The sequence below is a fragment of the Pan paniscus genome, chromosome 7 (genome assembly GCF_029289425.2).
Source record: "Pan paniscus chromosome 7, NHGRI_mPanPan1-v2.0_pri, whole genome shotgun sequence".
NCBI classification, from domain to species: Eukaryota; Metazoa; Chordata; class Mammalia; order Primates; family Hominidae; genus Pan; species Pan paniscus.
The window spans coordinates 73591469-73605468 of NC_073256.2; positions in this window are offsets into that span (position 1 = coordinate 73591469).

The window sequence follows — 14000 nt, forward strand, 5'->3', positions numbered from 1 at the left end:
TATACACATATCTGTAGGCATTTCTATATGTAACCATCTGTATCTATATTGAGCTAAATATGAGTTCATACTGATGTCCCCAACTCTTATCCATTATACCACAGATCATTGTAGCCTCCTCCACCTATATCTAGTAAACTTCCACTCCAACAGTGAAAAAGAAGTTGGCACCCACCATCTGTCACCTGTTTACTTAACTGTCCAATTCCAGTACACACGTGTAGTAGTATCAGAATTATTAATCTGTTACCCAATGGGAAACACCGTTATCAACTAGATTACAAGGCTTACATATTGTTTCTTCTGCCTTGAGTCTTACAGGCTCCACTTATTTCTAAAGTTACTTAAGTTAGTACTCTCTTCCTGTCATCACACACACACACACACACACACACACACACCATTGGCTTTATCTTCAAAAGAGAAAGGAAGCAGGAAATAATCAGCTGGCAAACTTTGCCACTTTGTTGTTTCTACTTACAAATTAGAAAATGAAACAGGAATCAAGAACTCATCATGCAGATTACAATTGTAATATTTTATGCCAAAAATTCTTTTTAGAACAATAATTGGACAGGGTAGGCTCTGGAAGGGAGCAATTTTCTTATACTTCCAAGAGAAATTTAGAACACAACAGTTCAGGACATTGATTTTATTTAACTCCCCACCTGTCACTGCATCCAACAGGTCAGCTACACAAACAAAACCAGGGCATAAGACAAGAGATAAGACAAGGTCCTTATGGTGGAAACGTACTGTAAGACTCTTACAGACTCCCAGGATACAGAGCACATCTGTGTAGTTTATCATTTGCATTAAATATAGTTTTATATTCAAATAGATACTTTCAAGGACAAGCTTTTGGTTATTAGTAATAGATGGTAAAATAATAGCTTAATGCTCCTTTAAGTAACAGATTGTAAAAACTTTAAGGAAATATTTTCTTTATAAATTCAACTCTGAAACTAATTAAAAATTTGAGCACTACTATTGATTGACAAATGAAGGCTCTTATTACTGAAAAATAAAGACAGATTATGACGGGTTACTCCTTACCATCTCTGCAATTACTGAGCACCTGCCTCAGGCTCTGCAGGATTTCCTTAAATAGTGCTTTCTCCAATTAATTTCCCTTTCTTCTTAGCTGTATGACACCTAATGACCTGAAAGTCTATTTTGAGCAAAGATGAATAAATTAGTCATCTATCTAGCTGAATATATTTATCCTGATTATGAAGGAGTGAATATATTAAATATATTAATTTATGTAATGTATATAGTCATAGCTCAAGATAGAACACTGAACAATAAATACAACAACAAATCTAATTTCTAGAAGATACCATGCTTTCCTCACTGAAGGTTATATAATCAAGATATAACTTTGTGTTCCTCTTGGAATATTCTAATTGGAATATTAGTGAGCTTTTAAAGCCAACTTCTGGAAATGCTAGAATTGACTCTCAAAAAATTTATTCTACCTTCTTTTCTTTTCTTCAAATTTCATCTACTTCTCTTTTTATGTACACAGGGGCAAAAGAAAATGAACTACTTTTCTACACCCAACACCAAACAATTGGCTGCACATTTTCACTGAATTGATTGATTTCTGTTGAAATAACAGATTCATAGATGCAGTGGCATATACAACCTCTTGAAAGTGGTCAGTTTAGCCCCTGTCTCCAGTTACTTCACCAGATAGTAAATATGTCTATAAATGTGCCCATGCACTGAACTCTAGCTGATGGCTAGATGCTGCTTAGATTCCTGGGTTGAAGAGGACTTTGAAAATGCCCATAAGAAGAGGAGGGTGGTGTAATTGACCAGCAATGCCTGTCACCTGAGAGAAAATGAGGAAAAGCGGCAAAAGTACTCTGCATTTACCCTTACCAGTTTACAATACTGACTGTTCGTGATGGAATTAACCCATGTTTTAGAATCAAATTAATAAAGTTAAGTATTACTTTTTCTAACAATTATAATTTTTTGTTTTACACAAAATTGGTTCCATTTTTGTCCTCTGGCCATATCAATTTTTCTTACTCTCGATAACCCAGGACCATAAAATACATCACTTACAGTGACAGAAGATATAATCTAATTTTTCCTGAAATCCACATTACTAGATTATAGACTCCATGGGGGCAGGAATAACACCCCATTCATTTCTTAAGTTCCTGCAATGCCATAACTCAGAATTTAAAATGATGACATGATTGTGTAATACACAATCTGTTCCACTTATGTGGACACATGGCTTCACATCACACTTTCTTTTTTTTTTTTTTTTTTTTTTTTGAGACAGAGTCTTGCTCTGGCTCTGTTGCCCAGGCTGGAGTGCAGTGGCACGATATTGGCTCACTGCAACCTCCGCCTCCCAGGTGCAAGCAAGTCTCTGCCTCAGCCTCCTGAGTAGCTGGGATTACAGGCTCCCGCCACCATGCCTGGCTAATTTTTTTGTATTTTTTTTTTTTATAGTAGAGATGGGATTTCACCATCTTGGCCAGCCTGGTCTTGAACTCTTGACCTTGTGATCTGCCCACCTCAGACTCCGAAAGTGCTGGGATTACAGACATGAGCCACCGCACCCGGCCACCCATCCTGCTTTCAAGAAATTCCAAAGTCCTTACTATGATCTCCCAGTCCCTACATGACGTGGCTCCTGGCTATTTCTCTTTACCTTTTCCCACTTTCCCTCTACCTCTCTTCAACCCTGAACCCCATGCAGGTCATTTTAGAGCTAAGCTCATAGAGCTAAGCTCATAGACCCAATTCTGCCCAAGGGTCTGTGAATTCACTGATTCTTTCGCCTGCAACTCCCTGACCCTAGGAATTTGCAGGGTCCACTTTCTCACTCACTACATCCAGGTCTCTGTTCAAATGTCATCTCCTCAAGGAGGAATATCCTATAACAGTGACCCATCCTCCTCCTTCTCCTGCTTTATTTTCCTCTAGCAGTTATCACTATTTCATACATTATTACATTCTCATGTATATTTTATCTCTATACCACTAGAATAGGGCTGGAAGTGTATCTTTTCTTGTTCACTGCTAGAGTCCTACCATCTAGAACACTAGATGACACGTGGTAGAAGCTCAATAAATGGACTAATTGATTAATCAAACACTATTAGAAATAGCTTCTCCTAAAGCTCAAACTCCAAATCAGAATCTCTGCCTAGATGCCAATAGCCTTAGTATTTGGGAAAGAGTTAAACTCACCATTAGAAATCATAGGTATCTGCACATCTCAAAGTCTAGGGCCTCACACCCAGACTGCCCAAAAAGAAACTATGCCTCCCCATTTCCAAAGCCCAGGACAAGGACTCTATTGTGCTCTAGATGTCTCAAGATGGGAGTATACATTTTCTCCAGGATATTATCAAAACTCATGGACAGAACAAGGCAATCAAAATGACCTGACAGCACATTTCCTCAAAATCTAGCTTAGTCAGTTTAAAACGACATTTATTTTTAGATGACCAAAAATCTAACCCATGCCTACCGTGATTCCTTTTCACGATATTCTTACTGCAATGAAAATGAACTGAAAAAGCAGACCCAGGGCTCCCTACTGAAGTCTGGTTCAAATTCCAAAGCAAATACTTGAGCAGACATAGCTCCCAAGGAAAAACCTGAATATTCAGACATAAAGTATCTGAAATTGTTTAACAAAAAAGCAGCAATGCTTTTTTTTCTAAAGACACGATAAGTGACCTCTCTAATTAAAAGTCTGAATGATTGGGTTCCTTCTGGGCACTCAGGTCTGGGTTCTTTAACAATTATCAGGCACTGTGCTGTGCTCTAAGGATGCAGTAAGCAAGAGAGACACGGCTCCAGCCTTCACTCTACTGAGTCTGTGGGGGAAACTTACACGGTTTACACCAGAGGTTCTGAAAGTGTGGTCTCGGAATTAGCAGCATCAGCATCATTTGGGATCTTGTTAGGAATGCAAATTCTTAGGTTCCACCTCAAGATTATTAAATCCCAAACTCTGGGGGCAAGCCCACTGTTCTCTTTAAACAAACCTGCCAGGAAATTAGGATGCACTCAAGTTTGATAATTACTGGTTTAGAAAAATTACCTGAGACTTCCTAGGAAGATTTTGCAGGTAGTCTAATGTCAGGCTAGTAGAGTATTCTAGGTTGTTATGTAGGATGAGACAGTCCTAGTTTGAGAACTGAAGTCCTGAACCCCAGGAAACTGCACAGCATCAAGCTAATTGGGACAGCTGTTCACGTTGTCAGAGGCATTTTCTTCTAAGTGAAGCCCTCACACTGTGTCCCTCATAATAGTTAAGCAGGTGATGATTAGCCATCTCAAGACATGCCACATTATTCTACCCATTGCACTGCATAGTTTAATTGATGAGGGTCTCTCCACCTTCTCCCCATCCTGAACCTTTCTCCATCCAGCTAAGGTGAGAAGACCTCACCTGCACAACCTTTTGTCCTGTTTGCCCAGGGCCCTAGTTAACTATCTTCCCAGTTTCTCTCCTGCTCTCTGGTTACCTGGATGCCCTTACTAGCTGCCTCCCGAGTTATGGACAAGTCCTTAGAGATTCTATTAAAAGTTCCTGTGGTTGAGGCTACATGACTTTTGAGACCTTGGACACTTTTGCCTTTATGGACACCTTCCTTCTTCAAAATATCAAGAATTAAATTTTATGATTGCATTGGTAAAAAGACAATATTCCAGACTGGATTATATTCTTTCTTTTCTTACAATTAAAAACAAAACATATCTACAGGCCCCTAAAGTATATTGGTTGCCTGCCCCTGCACCTGCTGTGCCTGATGGATACGCTTGCCCTGCTTGTGGCTACAGACTGTCTCCTTGTGATGTGGATCTACATTCATCCTCTGGCCTCTGTTCTGAGCCAATTTGGTCTGGTGTTTATTTTCATCCTGTTGATTTATTTTTACACTGACCCATCTCTTTAGACTGAAAATTTCACTGACTTGTCTCCTTCAATTTAGCTTCCAGCTTTACTCCCAGCTGCTGCCTTTAGAATTTCCCTGAGCTCCTTCTTGTGAGCTCACACACCATCCCAGCCCACTCTGCCCTCATCCCAGCTCTCTGACACCAAGTACCATGTCCTTGGCCCCTGGTCATCTAGGACCTGGGACAGCTGCCTGCTTGGCCAATCCTCTGCTCAGCCATCAGTCATCAGATGCCGACTCAGGTACAACTGCTACATGATCTAGGTTGAGTGTTTTCCATTTAAACCTTTTTTGCAGCAAAATCCTGCTTTCACATACACACACACACACACACACAATATGGAATCCTATATATATAAAACATGTTAAAAAGTTGTGGCTGGGCATGGTGGCTCACGCCTGTAATCCCAACATTTTGGGAGGCCAAGGCGAGTGGGTCGCTTGAGCTCAGGAGGTTGAGACCAGCCTGGCAACATAGTGAAACCTCATCTCTACCAAAATAAATTAGCTAGGTGTGGTTGCACACCCACCTGTGGTCCCAGCTACTTGGGAGGCTGAGGTTAGGGGATCACTTGAGCCTGGGAGACAGAGGTTGCAGTGAGCTGAGATCTTGCAACTGAACTCCTGCCTGGGCAATAGCGTGAGACCCTGTTTCAATTAATAAATAAAATAAATAAATAAATGAAGTATACTGACCCAACAAAATTGGAAGAGTCTAGAACTTTTTTCTTTCTTCCCCATGATACCATGCAGGTCCCTCTCCAAGACCTCTGGGCTCTCCAGAGCCCCACTGGCCTCTCCCAGCTGCTTCCTGCTGAGCCTGACCATCTGCACATTATGTTGTGGGCACAGCAACTTGGGTAGTTGACAATCTTTTATTCTTAAGGCTCAAATCAGAGCAGCGGATGAGAAGCATATTGTTGTGTTTTACAGGGACGCTGTGGACAGCGGTTTACTGAGTCAAACATCTCAGGAGCAGAATGTTGAATGCCACCCTCTCCTCAAGATGGCATAGTAGAGCATGTGTGCATGTAATTATTTTCACTAAACACTATATATGTTCTAAATTTATTTGCACTTGAAATAGGAATGCTTTACTTCTAATAAGGTCTCAGGACACAATTGATACAGCACACTTACATTAAGTTTAAATATTCATGAAAGTATTATGCTATCTGCTACTTTTTAAACTGAAAATAAATCATTAATGATCCATTTCCATCTTTTGAGAGTACATCAAACAGGGAGTTTGCAAAGTCAGAATGTGTATGTTTAATTTAGAGCTCAAGAAACCATTGTGATGGTGAATATCCAGTAGTAGAAAACGTACAGGTCTAAATGGACTAAAATTATAACGTTTCCAGAAGTTAAAACCTGTGTAAATAAGATCAGACAGAGTCTACAGGATGAAGAGAATGTAAGGAAAGTAACATCTTTTCTTCCTTTGCAAGTTTCTAATTGATGTAGCTTCACATGCCTATCTTCCAGACCTTCCAGCTAATTTTAAAATAACACTTAGTTTTAACCTCCAATTTCAGATGGAAATAATAAAGAAAGTGCTAAGTTCAAAGATCTCCATCCTCCAAATTTTCCCAGCGCTCATCTCCCACTCATGATATAGAAATAAGCAAACCTTTGAATTTTATATTGCTTATGCTTTGTCCTTTACTAATACAAGAAATGGTTTTCAAATCTTCTGCTTGGACAATCAACTAACAAGGAAGCCCCTTAAAATCTACATATGCCCAGCTCATCAGATTCTGTCACCTCCACTACTCTCCTTGGCTATATCTGGTGCTTATGCTCAAGAGATTTCTTGTGCTAATATTGCCAGCTGAGGGTGAGCTGGAGTGTTCTGCAAGCGTGTTAGTACTCTCTCACCACGTAGGCGGAGTCCAACATAGAAACAGATTGTGCAATTAACCGGTTAGTGTGTTAAGGCAGTAATTTGGAGCTGGAGTATACTTCCACATGGAAATAGCCTTGCACTTGGTATGTTCCAAGGCAAGGCCACAAAGCCTAGCTAACTCACGATGAGCCAGAAGTAACACACTAAATAAAGCATAGTTTCATTGAAAATTAACCCCATTTTCAGTTTTGTGTATGTAGAAAAATGCACTCAACTCCCAATGGGGCCCTCAGTAATGTATGTTTCCTGAGGAAGTGACAGTGGGGAACCAAGGTTCCATATGGGATGCAAAACAACAACTTCAGGGAATATAACTTACAAATCTATTTTCCACTTCATAAAGAAAGGCAGCTAAGTCACTCGTACTCTAAATGGCTTAATTAGAAAACCAAGGGCAGTTATTGTTGATGGAAAGACAGATCAGTGTTGAGGCTCACCTGCCACACTTTGTATTTGGGGTTCTTTGTAGGGCAAGTGATTGCATGTTATAGACAGGTCAAGGTCAGTCATTAATGAAGCAGGTTCCATGAGTAGGCTCCGGAAGTCCTCATTAAGGCAAAAGTAGTATGTGATGAGGGGCTCTGAATAACCCACCTTCTCTAAAGGGCCTTTGCCTCAGCTTGCTTCCACCTCTGACATAAGACACCCACCTTAGAGGACCTCAGGGCTGGTGACCTACCCATCAACAGGCATGCAATGGCAACTTCCACATTGAAAATAAAAGAGTAAGACTTTAATGCCCTCTTCTCTCTTAAAACACCAGAAGACTTCAAAGAGGAGGAGAAACAAAATCGTGAATGTGACATTGATGAAATAAGTAAATATCTGTCACAAAGACACAAGTGCATATGAAGATGGCTGCCAAGTACAGTAAAACTTGAGCACCAAGTCAGATACTGAATGAAGAGGTACCCAGCACATCTGAAGCCAACCTGGCAAAGCACCAGCACCTCCAGAGTAGGTGGCACCTGAGAGATAAACACAGGATCCCTGCTATGCAACTGCAACAGTGTGGGGTTCCTGCTGTACAATCTCCTATAAGGTCCTTGGCACCGACTGTGAGGGAGGCAGGGCTGAAGAAGGACTAAACAAACCCTGCATTGCTACAGCCATGCCATCGGGTAGCCCTACAGCTGCCGCTCTGGGTCACACCAGGAGAAGGAAAATGAAGGCCATATGCATCCTAGGCTTCTCTGCATGCCCATCTAGGAAGAACCTCATTAAAGATAACAACAACATAGCGGTCTGGCCTCAGACTTCTGCACAGAAGGTAAGAGGGTTGGAAGACAGTGGCCTTCTACTTGATCAGGGAAGAAGGCGGCACCCAGAACATGCACCTCTAGTCAAAGACAGCAGGGATAAATCCAAACTAGAGAATATTCTATAAAATAACTGATCACTGCCCTTCCAAAGTGTCAAGGTCATGAGAAACTGCCACAGACTGGAGAAGACTATGGAAAAATGAGGAGTAAACACAATGAGAAATCCTTGATAGGATCTTGATGCAGAAAACAAAGGGATATTAATTTAAAAACTGGTGAAATTCAAATAAAGTCTATAGTGAATAGTATTGTACCAAAGCTAATTTTCTGGTTTGAGTAATTGTGCTCTAATTTTGTGAAATGTTTACATTAAGGAAATCTAATGTTACAAAGTTGTAAAAACAACTTTTCTGCAAGTCTAAAATGAGTTCAAAATAAAAACTTCTAAAAAATTAAACAGCAGATACATATATGTAAGAACTCAAATAATACGGTTCCCCTGAGCTCTTCTTAAATAAATATTAGAAGAACTTGAGCCAATGAATAGATAAGGAGAAATCACGACAAAAGAACAGTAAGTTCTTTAGCACTGGATCCCTTAAGTATAGGATTGGGGTTAAACCAGCGCATGGTTATAAAGCAGAAGGCAAATATTTTTTAAAATTGCAAACTGTGCAGACCTATAAATATAGTTATAACTATTAAAAGGTGGGAGTGGTGGTCAGTTATGAGAAGCAATAAAAATATGATGATATAATAATGTTTAAAGAAGGGCTTCAAAAGATATTATTTAAAACTGATAAATCAGTTAACAGAAGTATACATAGTTTAAAAAAGAAAGCACTTGAAAAACTAATGATAATGACAGCATAAAAATTGTTGGTGGGAAAAAGAGGCAAAGTGGCAAAAAGTGAAAATACACTAATTTCGCTCTTGCTTATAGTGGGTAATAAATAGATGCTGCCCTATAAATAGAGTAGTAAGTATATTATAAATCTAGTTATGATAGTACCACTAAAAGGCTTAAAATCAGACTTTCCAAATTAAAATAATGAACATAATTAAAATAAGGAGAACTTTTTAAAAACATAAACAGAAATTATAATATAATTATATTAAATGCAGCATTGTTTTATAATAGTGAAAGACTAAGAAAGGTCTATCCATGGGGGAATAGTTAGATCAGTTGTGATAAACAGGAACACAATGCAGTTATTTTTAAAAATAAGGCCACTCTCTACAGTGATGTGGAGTGATATCTAAGGTGTATTAAGAAGAAAAAGAAAGGTCAGGACAGTTTGTGTAGCAAATTAAGAAAAGAAAAAAAGGCTGGGTACAATGGCTCACGCCTGTAATCCCAAAACTTTAGGAGGCCAAGCTGGGTGGATCACCTGAGGTCAGGAGTTCGAGACCAGCCTGGCAAACATGGTGAAACCCTGTCTCTACTAAAAGATACAAAAATTAGCCAGGTGTGGTAGTGTGTGCCTATAGTCCCAGCTACTCCGGAGGCCAAGGCAGTAGAATTGCTTGAACCTGGGAGGCGGAGGTTGCAGTGAGTCAAGATCATGCCACTGCACTCCAGCCCAGATAACAGAGTGAGACTTCATCTCAAAAAAAAAAAAAAAAAAAATATATATATATATATATAAAAGAAAAAAAAACCTGCATAGGTGTGTGCACGGTGTTTCTGTGCTTGTACCTTGAAAGGATACACAAGAAACGAACAGCAGGGGTTTTTATCTGGGAAAGGAGTGAGTTAGAGGACATGGGTAGAATAAGGGCTTTCTTCTCACTCTAGATAACTTTTTGTGTCTTATACTTGTATTATGTGAACTTATTACCTATTAAATTGTATAAATTATTATATAAATGTATTATCTATTAAAACAATAGCTATGTAATGGTTGGTAAATAGATGGATACATAGATGATAGATAAATGATAGCTATAGATAGGCAGACAGACAGATAATAGAACTAGTCACCAGAAAAAGTGCTTACAATAAAGCTCAAGAAAATACTGATTCCCAGAGTTCATTTATTACCTACAAAATTGCATTAGCAGTAGCGGCTTCCTTAATTGGCAAATTCTGGCTCCTGGAGAGAGGCATAGTTCTCTAGGAGGGTGCACACGGTAGGACTTTTGCCCACATCCAGGTCCTCACTGAACAAGTTGGAAACTGTTCCAGTAAACAGAAGAGGTTCCCTGGTCTTCTTATAACCTTTCCCAAGGCTGAGGACTTCATCATTAAAAATAGGGGTAAAGACTAACAAGGAATCAAAGATGCCATTCAGGGTCATAGCTCAGGAAAGAGCGTTGAATGTGGCTCCATTCCTATCTTTAGGAACATAGAAGTGTCGGTGGTTCTGACCGTGTGATGGAGGGTGGGGAAGGGATTGTTTCTCTTTGCAGCAGGTTAGGTTGAAGCTGCCTGGAGCACAGACATCTGGATGTGAATGCTCCTTAATCAGTTAAACTTAGCATTCCATATCTCAAAGTGAGGTCTGGCCAGGAGAGACGGAGTGTGTAAACAGCAGTACACGGCTTTCATTTCAGCCTTGGGAAAAGACAAAATTGATAGTGGGATATGCAGACTAAGGAGGGAAGAAGCAAGAGGAAGAGGGAAAAACATGAAAGCAACCCTAAACATAAAGGCTGGGCAGAGGAGGAAGAGCAAAGAAGAAACTAAGAAGAAGCTAAAGAGCCCAGAGATTTTACAGCATCTAAGGAGAAAGAACATTTCAATTCTTTCAGGAAGCTTAGCTGAGACCAGGAGAGATGCAGGGCAGAAGCTGGAGGAGGAAGTAGAGGTCAAAGAGGACAGAGGAGATTAGTATACTAACATGTGAATGAAAGAATCCAGTAGAAAGGGAGAAGATGAAGAGGCAGGAAGGTGAGAAGATGGGTGATGCTCCTAACAAGCAGGGAGAAGACAGACTCTGCACCTAAGAGGAGAGTTAGGCCTGGGACAGGTTCGGGGCCACCTCTTTCATCATAACCAAGGGGAAGAAGGCAAGAATGGGCTCAGGTGCGAATAAGCTTTCAGGGCAGTGGCATGTAGGAGAGGGAGTTTTGACTGAGAATGTTGATGTCTATTTTCTCATTGAAGTAGAAAGTGAGTCATCTACTAAAACTGAGGGGAGAAGTGGCAGGTTTGGAGGTATTTTTTAGAAGAGTACGTAAGATAGTATTAGGACTTTTTGTAGAATAACAAATTGCCAACTTAAAAAATTTGTGGAAAAAAATTGGAATCTCATAATTTGTAGAGGCAAAAGTCTGCTGGGTCATGTGGGTTTTGTCTTTTTTTCAGCATTACTCAGCAGCCAAGATGTAGATATTTTAAAATGATTGAGGTTGGGGGCTGGGAGTCAACAGTGCTGCTCCAGAGTGAGTACCAGGGAGGGACACACAGTTACGATATGTGTAAGTGGTTGGAATGACACAATGGAATTAAGGCAAGAAAGAAAACGAAAAAAAGACAGAAGAAAGCTGATGGATAGGAGCAGAGAGGTCAAGTTGTCTGAAATGTCAGACAGATGGAGAAACACATATAAAAAGAGCTAAGCAGATTGAAGGTCAAACAGTAGATGCAAATTTTCAACAAATGATCAATAAAACTATAAGAGCTTCTTCTGCATATTTTAAAATGAAAACCAAAACATTCTCACCTCTCAGATTGGCAACAAATTTAAGTTTGATAATGAAGAACCCATCAGGTTGAGAATATGGAGAAAGAGTACCTTCCTATATGGTCAGCAGAACTATGAATTGGCATCAAACTTCTAAAATTGGTAATTAACAGTATCTACCAAAATTACAAGTGACCATTCTGCCTGAGCAGGAAGTTTCTTGGTAAAAAATTAGCTTAATGACATACTTGGACAAGTTTTCCAAAATGCATGTAAAAGACATTCCTTCATTATGTATTCATTCATTCCACAATTATTTACTTGGCAACTATAATATTTAGGGTAATGATTATCAAAATGTAATTTTCAAAAATGAAAACCATGACTCTTAAACAAACATAGAATAAACACATGTCACAGATTTTATTTGACTCGTTAATTATCAAGGCAAACAGTAATATAGTAAAGCTGACTCAAAGGAAATTTTGAGGGAAGGAGATTTATATGGTCCTTTAAAAAGAGAATGCCAGAATAAAACTGCTACAACAGGTGGCTGATGCCTGTTATCCTAGCACTTTGGGAGGACAAGGTGAGCAGATTATGAGGTCCAGAGATGGAGACCATCCTGGCTAACACAGTGAAACCCCGTCTCTACTAAAAATACAAAAAAAAAAAAAATTAGTCAGGTGTGGTGGCACACACCTGTAGTCCTAGCTACTTGGGAGGCTGAGGCAGGAGAATTGCTTGCACCCGGGAGGCAGAGGTTGCAGTGAGTGGAGATTGTGCCACTGCACTCCAGCCTGGGCAACAGAGCGAGACTCTGTCTCAAAAACAACAACAACAACAAAAAAGATTGCTAGAAAATATACAAACTGGTTAAGTTTTGCAAGAAAAAAACAAAAAAACAGTAACCTTTGAAGTTATCTTTTCCATGGGACAGAAATTATTTGTATCTTGACTGGACACAATCAATACATTAACATAGGTCTTTTTAGAGTCTGAGACTTTAATTAATAGTAAAGAGCAAAGTCAGACAATGATACATTCTGCTGGAAGATTAAATGATTTCTAGGTGAGTTTATTAAATTATACCCCAGTATGACTTTGAAAGAATATGTCATATGCTTTTGCACTTATTTACACATCCATATCATTTTTCTTAGTATAACCTATGTGCTTGGGATACAGCAATGAAGGCAGACACATTTTTTGCTTTCCTGGAGCTCACAAGAATGAGGACTTTACCTATTGGGCTGGAAGCAGCACTCAGAAGCTAGACTAGCCGTGTCTCTACTTCATCCCAGGGGAAGTGGGAGGTGGAGGAAAAAGTAGCAATCTCATATGAGAGTTGCTGGGAAAGCTGGGTCATTACAGTTAGGATAAAATGAAGTCTTTCTGCCTGAGAACAGAAGTTTGAAAGGGTATACTGAAAACGTTTGGAAGGAAGGAGGGAAAAATTAGGAGTTTGAATGTTAAAGCAAAAGCATAGAGCATATGGAAATTAAGAGGAAGACAGGGTCTAGAGAAGCCACCCAGGGTTGACATTGTGAGAATGACTAAGGACACTGATTCATGATGAGATGACCTGACTTCATTTCTCCAAAGAATTAATCAACTTCCAGTTTTCATTTCAACATATAAAGAGCCTCGAAGTTGTCATTCCTGTCCTTACAATAAGAAAAAGCTAGGCAAACTGAAAATCAATGACTTTCCTTGTACCAATCAAAAAACTGAACTCATTGGGAAAACTGTCACTCCAGAATCTGGAGAATCAGGTGAATCTGGAGAAATACAGCAACCCAGATCTTCTTACCTGGAAGCAAAAGCCACTAGAGTCATAAACTGGTAGAAACAATTAAATGGTGATGTTGATGAATTGCTGGAGGATGAATATGGTCTATCGAAAGTGAAAAACTCCTAGAGGCTGAAGTCTTAAGGGAATCCTCCTCACTTCCTTGGGTTTTCTCTCCAGGAATTCCACCAGGTTCTTACAGTGGGAAGTTTCTTTTTTTTCTTTTTTTTTTTTTTTTTTTGAGACGGAGTCTCATTCTTGTCACCCAGGCTGGAATGCAATGGTGCAGTCTCAGCTCACTGCAACCTCTGCCTCCTGGGTTCAAGCAATTCTCCTGCCTCAGCCTCCCAAATAGTGGGATTACAGGTGCCTGCCACCACACCCGGCTAATTTTTGTGTTTTTAGTAGAGATGAGGTTTCACTATGTTGGCCAGGCTAGTCTCGAACTCCTGACCTCAGGTGATC